The 8,530-nt window shown below is 32.1% G+C and overlaps 1 protein-coding gene across 1 annotated transcript in view; it reads left to right on the top strand.

The window, feature by feature from the left end:
* The first annotated feature begins 3,672 nt into the window (after nucleotides 1-3,672).
* Nucleotides 3,673-8,530, top strand: part of LOC126781818 (cell adhesion molecule Dscam2) — a 32,104-nt gene continuing 27,246 nt past the window's right edge. Inside the window, exon 1 of the mRNA XM_050506880.1 lies at nucleotides 3,673-3,781. The gene's annotated coding sequence lies outside the window, so the exon portion shown is untranslated. The remainder of the gene's footprint in view (nucleotides 3,782-8,530) is intronic.

Below are 8,530 nucleotides of genomic sequence, written 5' to 3'. Positions count from 1 at the left end.
AAATTATATATCACCATAATGAGTAAAATAGAAAATAAATGACAACAGCAATTAATAAACACACAACTGTAATTTATTTTAGAAGTTTTTATTTGCGCATAAGTAGGTGGTCTGGTGAAATGATAAGTTACCACTTAGATCCATAGTCATTCTGTTCAAGATCAAAATACATTATGCCAAATGTCATTTTAATTTATCTTTTCATCAAGAGATGGCGTTAGGTGTATTTTACATCGCGCTATAACTATGTTTTTTTGTAAGTACTTAATAAGTTTTGTTAATTAATAATGAAAGAGACCAATTACACTATGACCAGCAGTACATACTCGGTGGTTTTATGTTAACGTCTCACAGTATCAATACTACGGGGTATCCCAAAATATATTCTCTCTATAGGAAATATTAACTATCCTATCCCTTACAACGTCAATGCGGTACTAACCTTGGAAATAAAGATGTTATGTCCCTTTTTCCTGTAGATTCGGTGACAATGGCATGTTGCATATCAAACAGATCTATTTTTTATATAAATAATCAAAAAAGGAAAAAAAAGTATCTCGTGTCAATTTCACATTTAAGTAAAATCGTCTGAAGTGGAAGTATATACTTAACACTCATTAAATCCATACGCTCGAGTGGATCGAGATCCTGAAATGATACAGCACAGAGAATCGAGAAATATCGACGAGACGCGCGGTTTTCACTCACGCGTCCTCAGTCGTTTGTTACATTTGTATTACAATAACAATCTCACTAAAAAGCTATATAGCTGTTGTATGGTAACAAAATGTTCCCTCTTCGTTATTCGAATTTTAAAATACGACCGTAAACTTAAAGTCGATTTAAGATCTTAAAATAATATTACTAAATATAACTATGACATTACCTTTTTTTAATATAGAGACATAACATCATGAGATCATATAACAACAACACATTAAAATATATATTGTTAGAGAAAGACATCGAGCAAGTCCGTCTAAGGTTCACAATTAAAATCAAAATAAATTAAGGGTTTTTCAGTATAAGTAGATTCTTATAAGCACTTTATCATCATTATTATTCTCAGTCATTTGACGAGGTTAAATTAAAGTTACTACACTACATCAGGTATTACAGAGTTTAGCAATACTTTATTACCTTTATAAAAAGATTTGATTTGCTTTGTTTCTTTCCTGATTTATAAGGAGATGAAATGATTATTTTAATGAAAATTGACACTGTACAGTATAGCTGATAACTAATTTATTAGTTGAACACAGGTGAATGAACACTAATATAATAATGACTGGACTTTGTACAAGCTTCTCTAGGTAAGTTCGTATTCTACCCCCCCCCCCCCCACACTCATTACATATTCTACCGCCAAACAGCAATACGTATTGTAGTTGTGTTCATGTTGCTATGGCGAATGAGCCAGTGTAACTACAGGTACGAGGGACGTAACATCTTAGTTCCGGAGGTAAGTGTTAATGGCAATGTAAAGAATTATTGATATTACAATGCTAACGTCTTTAGCAGAGGTACTCACAAACAAACGGGTGGCCAATTACTTCGATAGATTTCCAATTATAAATAAAATCTATATCCTTCAAAGTAAAATAATAATGATTATGTACGTAGACAATATATACAAACAACCTAGGTTAATACATTATCTCTCTTGGTTTCACGTTCTTCTCCAAAAATACGACAGTCTTCAATATACGTTTTAGTTTGAAATTCAAATCGCGTTTACGGCCCGTAATATTTGCGCACCGTAAATAACATTGTGCCGTGAATTTAACTGACTAAGATTCACTTATGTTGACAGTGCTGTCGATAACATTAGAAATATAGATTTTATTAAAGCTGGTTATCACAATTCGATTTTATTTGGTCAACATTGGTTGTTCAACAAAAGCTTAAAACTGAAGATGATCTACTTTTATTGAATCGATTTTTGTTCCTATAATGGAATCAAATTAAAATGATAGTATGTTATTCTCTTAATCTCTTGCAAGTAACTTTATTTTTGTCTATTTATCTTACATCTCTACAAGATTAAATTTATTCATATAAAGTTGTCACTGTAAAAAAAAACAACAAGAAATTCAATAGTCTCTTTTCCGGCAAAAAATTACTAAGGCGTTATGTATATCATAAATAAATTGCATTAATAATTAAATTATTTTGGAAAACGATGATTCAAACATAAAACAAATTCGAATTCGATTAAGAATTATTAATCGTATTATAATTTTAATTCCACTTAACAGTTCGCGAAAAATCATTTTAACAATAGTAATCATCGTCACACATATTCGTTACTCCAACACAAAGAAGACACAAGATCAAAGTCAGAATACCTCGACTGAAAAGAAAAGCGTACGCTTTATCAAAGATATTAAATATACCAGGATCACCAGAACGTTAACTCGCAATATTTGAAAGGCAAACACACCACCTACCTACCTTTGTCGTCCTTAATGACTAAAAGCGCGTGACGTTGCTTAGCAACCGCTTCTCTCTAACAATCTCAATTTTCTACACGATATAAAGTACGTAATCAACGTGTTATTATTACATTCCTTACATGCCATGCACTTAAACTCTTCATTTAAGACAAAGATGTGTGAAATACTTAAAATTAATTTACAAGCTTTTTGGTCTTTGATGTTTGCGGTTGCTATTAGTATTTTTGAATGCCCAAGGCTATTAAAAGTACAATTAATATAATATAAATTTTATTCTTTGATAGTTTTCAGTATACCATCTGGCAGTTATAGAATAAAGCCTTTGTGAACCTAGCAGTGACAAAGATTTTCTTTGTAAGTTGCAGCAAATTTCTGCAAATGACTAAGCAAAAAGTAATTATGTGTACCTAGAACAAGTTTAATAAATGGAAGCAAAATGTTGAAACTCGCAAATAATAAATATTTATATATATCTACAATAGTTTATTATATATACATTTATTTTGCGCAATCAGCGGTGATATATTTGTCTATATTACTTAGGCTGTAAGTGTGTTGGGTACACACTCATTATTTATGCTACCGCCAAACATTAGTACTCTGTATTGCTTTGTTTCCATTTGAAGAGTGAATTAACTTGATTACAGGTAACAGAATTCTAGATTCCATGTATTGGCAGGCTTACTTCTTACAGAATCAGTGGCTATGGGCGAAGGGTTAACTATAAGGTGGCTTATTGTCTCAACCAACACTAATATATATAACATATATAATTTACTGCTTAACTTCAAACTATACGGTACAGATGTTACGATAAAAAGGTGATAGATAGGGTGATGAACCAACTATAATTTCGTATATAACTCTGATTGATATTTTGTCATTTTTTACTTATCTCCTAACATACCTAAATTAACCTCTTTTACCATCTTTGACCATCTTTTGCTCTTTTTATTCTGTTACTCTACTAATGATAAATTACACGCCAGTAAAAGAATAAAAATGTAGCAAGCAGCTAATGCTTCGTTGTTGAAAATTCTCCAAACTATTAAATATCAGCTCTGTTACAACTTTTAATATGTTTAATTTTGTTATTCACCAGCTGGTACAGAGAGTCAGCTAGTGGAGCTCTCCGGGAAATTCGTGAGGGTGAAGGAGGAGGACGGTACAGCTTGTCACCGGACTCGCTTTCCATTCGACGCGCTGAGCTCTCCGATGATGGCCGATGGGCTTGCAGGGCAGCAAACGCGCATGGACACCTCACATTGAAACTGCACCTGTCTTTGCGAGCACATCTGACTGTCCACGCGCAACCTCATACCCAGGTGAGATATAAAAACACACAAAGAACGCAAGTGCTATGATATAAAAAATATATTTTATTACACGATTAAACAAAGTTTCATAACGTTATTCGTATAATCTATTAATAAATCAATCAATCAGTCTTAGTGTCTTCAAGATAAAACATATCATTTAATAATTTTAACCTAAAAATAACTTCAAAGTGAAAACTCCTGAAATTAAAATCAACCTACAAATGCTTCAAAGAAAAACTTAATTCGTACCAGGTCATTAGCGAGGGCATAAAACGGTAAATGCCTCTTAATTATTACAAATAAATGATCAAGCAACGTTGACCAGTCAGCCTGTCTATTTGCTATCCGACTTTAATGGTGCGGTGTTTGCGGCTCTGATTTTAACGTCCTCCATCGAGAACACGACTGACATATTTAAATTGCCGTCCATCAGGTTAATTTGATTTGGATGTTTTTGTCAGATACAAAATACCACCGTGTTTATCTCCAGTTTGTTTTGCCTTGTTTTCATTCTACATACGTTGTATTTGCATTTGTAAATTTGTATAACCGTTTTAAAATATTTACCAGTTTGACGTAATCATTGAAATCACTCGGATACGATAAAATAACATTTTATCTTCGATCTCAATAGTGTTCACTAATTTGGTGAATTAATAGAAACACGTTTTTAGAAGTGTAATTCGATCGTGGTAGATAAAAAACTTTTACTAAAGAATTATGATGTTAGAAATATTAAAAATGAAATAGATGCAAAAAATCTTTTTTATGAGCAAAATGTTCATAACATAACTTGCGAGCTTTAATAACGTTCAGGTATGGAAGTGAAGGCGGAAAACAGGCGTCGAACTACTCAACTTGTGTATATTGGTGCAGAGAATAAACGGAGTCGTGTACGACGTGCGCGATAATGTTTTATTCATCGGGAAAACGTTCTGATTTAGAAGGTCACAGAGTCAGTTATGAAAATGTGTTCCGTATTTTATATGGTCAATATTTATCTAGTTGACGTTTCCGTCAGATCATTTTAAGTAAAATATGTTAAGGTTTGAGTATATAGGTGTTTTGATTATATTTGAGAAAATAGCTTCACTAACGCGAGGAGTTTTGACCAATCTTTAAAAATCAAAGTGACCTAAGCGAACTATGAGTAGTGTATTATTATGATTTATATTTTCTTAGGTACGTTCTTATCGTTTAAAAAATAATAAATATAAGTTTTATTTATTATTTTTTAAGCCATTTCGTGTACAAACAACTGAATATTAATGTTTTAAATTTAAAACAAATACATTGAATAAAATTATCATAATAAAATATTCTTAAAAATCGAAAAGATTTAACGTGACAGTCCCAGAGGCATAGAAAAACATCAGAACATTACATAAATTCAAACAAGGGTTGAACCCGGTGTTTACAACAAACATACATTCGCATTTTAAGGAATCAGCAAAGTGGGTTACTTGCTCAGCGAAAATAAAACCCTAGAAAGAAGACCGGCCTGATTGTTTAAGATTGGACAGCGTGACGTGGACCCGAGGCGCTGAATTGTTACTGAGGTTGATATTGCAAATGCGATTGTTTTGAACAGAGAGCTCTTTCTGGGACAGAATTTTCGTATGCAATTAGCCTTTTGGGATTCGTTTGGTGTGACGCAAGATTTTGCCTTTATTTTTTATTTATTTAATATGTATCAGATCCTATTTCCAAAGCGCTCTGCTTCTAGGAAAGTTATCAATGCATATAAAGCCGAAATTGTTTCAGTCAAGTACTGGATTTTTATTAATAATTCACAATTGATGGTTCTATCGTTTTCGTACTGTAAATGGATACATTTTAAAAAACATTATGTATGTATGAGTTAATGTCAAGTGCCGATGTTAAAAATAAAAATTTGACTTCGCACGCATGAAGGTTGAATTATACAGTATTTATTTATTGCACATATCGTGCATAAAAGGTGGTTTTAATCATGCGTCGATTTGAATAATGACCATTACAGTTTCATCGTATACTTATAGATTATATTTAATTATTCATAATAAGTTTACCTAATTGATGGATAGCCATAATTGTTTATATGCAAGAACATTATTATGGCCCATTTAATGCAATAACAGCCAATTAATGCAAATACGTCATCGGTATAATTCGGAACACGTACGAACATTTTCAGTTCATTGCAATAATGTATTCTGAGCCAACAATCAGTAATGACGCAAAACCAAAATCAATTCGTGCCTTTCTTACCTCAATAAAGAGCCAAGAAGGCTATGGTGACGTCATTATAGATTTCGTTCAGGTGAACGGTGAAAATTTCGAAAGTAAATAGTAGATGCTTGAAAATTTATGTCATGTACATTGCTACTTTTCTTTCTTTTGTTTCTTTCTCTACCTAAGGTTGCCTTGAAGTGCTGTCCTAACAATAAGGCCACTTCTTGTATGTTTTCAATGTATTTTTATTGGTGTACAATAAAGAATATTTGCATTTTCTTGTTGCTGGGCTAAAGCATTCTCTCTTTTTAAGACGATTTGGATAATGCGGGTTACTGGGTACAAAATTTAATGGAATAAATAGTTTTCACCAAAGATCGCAATCTCACGCCTAAGTGGCTCAAAGATTTTTCATATAAGAACTACAATGGATTTCGTTTATAAATAATATATATACTTCGTAATCATTAGCGAAGGAAAATATAGATAATAAATCATGTCAGCCAACTCATTGTGACGTATAAATAAACTTAACCAAAAGATATACAGTCCATAATATTGTAACAACGGGAAATAAAGTGACACTTATTACAATGTATCGTGTCAAATAAATAGTAAGTTGAAAATATCTTAGCGTTCTGTAGCTCCACAGGCGAATAGGGTGCTACATCTAGTCATCACCGCACCTGCATCCGGCGTCCAAGTTTGTTTTAACTTTTTGGCAGTGATATAGGCCTTCTGTTACGTACAATAGCTGTTAGTTGAAGCTTAAAGCGTCTGGCTTGTTTCCAATGTTTTAGTTCCCATTTTACGCAGTTGAACCTTTTTTATTTAAATTTTATAGTATTTTAGTTTTTTCTTCTATCCGAAATTGAAGAAAATGAGGACAATGAATTAATTTTTTTTGGAGTTAAGCTTCTTATTTCATAAATATAATAAAACTAAATAATTTATAAAGTCTGAATTTTCAATTAAAGACTCTAATAATAAAGACTCTTAATAATATATTTCAAATTAAAAATCGATTATCATATTTTTTTGTTTTATAAAAATATGTTTGCTTTGGACTAGTATTTTTGCTTATGACACGAATCCTAGGGAACCAATCACCATCAGTTTAAGCACAACTTACATCAATTATGTGTTCCGATTTAAAGAGTTACTGACCTGATGTGATTTTTGGCACAGGATATATAACATTTTAGAGCATGTGGTTGGTGTTGTAAAGCTTATACTTCTAAAGCATATATATTTATTGCAATGTCAGTGTTTATAGTTCCTAACATGAAGTAGAATATTTACATTACATACGTGAATACTCAATTTCCAAATTCACCAAAAGTTTGCCCTCAAATAACACTTTAAAAATATTATACGCCGACCTAATTTTTTATTTTAATAGAAATTCTATTTTAACGGACAATTAAAACTCTAACGAGGGAATGTTTCTTTTGTCTGGAAACAGTTTGTATGATTTAGTTATATATAAACATATTTGTTTCTATTTTAATTTCGTGATATAATTCTGGTTTTACGAAAACACTTACTTACTACACTTCATACAAATACAAAAATATGAAGAGTTTTTTTTGTTTTAATTCGTTAATCTTTGGAACTACCAGTCAGATTTGTATTTTTTTTTAATTTTAATAGTTTCGCCCGCGGCTATCACGGCTCGCACTGAGGAGGTGTGGTGTTAGGTACCATATGTCTTTTTCTCCTGACACTGAGTATGTAAAACTCTTGGTGATCGGTTCAGTAGGTTAAGACGTGAAAGCGTTACGAACAGACAAAACTCACTATTAGTAATTGCACAATATAATTAAATTGTACAAAAGATGGAGGATTTAAGGCTACTGCATTCCCTACCAGCTAACCTCAAAACGTATATGTTTGGTTGTTGCCATTGAAGTTAAGAGCGCAAAAAAGTAACGTTGTTAAATTTACGAAGATTGAAAATAAATCGAATGGCTGAGTTAAGAAGGCGATCGAGTTGTTGAGAAAACCACTTTATGGACCTGAGAAAATAAATATATCGTATAATAATGATTGCATTGCAGAACAGCAATGTGGGAGATTTTATAATGCACAAGTGTATTCTACTGTCAACCATTAATGCTATTTCAATTTAGTAAATCCCAGTCCATTGATAACGTAAGGGACAGTTTTAATTTCTCACAGTGAAGCAAATTGTCTGGCTAATTTGCCCGTCAGCTATCCGGCTACAAATAAAAAATATTCCAGAACAAAGTTACATTCGTAAACATTTTGCTAAAATACAAAAAAAACAGCTCAAAAAAAGTGTTACAAAGTTTCGTAGCGTAAAAAATTTGCTTGTTTTTCTTCTAAACTTGTATCCAAACTCCAATATGCAGCAATTTACTTGTTTATTTTGTTATATTTTTCATTCGCATTTAGGAAGAGAACACACCTGCGACCAACAGAAATCGACTGCGATATTCAATATACACTACGGTAACACATACGTTCACCCAAACTATAACTACACAACCAACGAGACAATGATTGTCGAATGTTATC

This window comes from Nymphalis io, chromosome 1 (genome assembly GCF_905147045.1).
Source record: "Nymphalis io chromosome 1, ilAglIoxx1.1, whole genome shotgun sequence".
Taxonomy (NCBI): Eukaryota; Metazoa; Arthropoda; class Insecta; order Lepidoptera; family Nymphalidae; genus Nymphalis; species Nymphalis io.
Note: the sequence above shows the minus strand (reverse complement) of the source record. Positions and strands in the feature narration are given on the sequence as shown.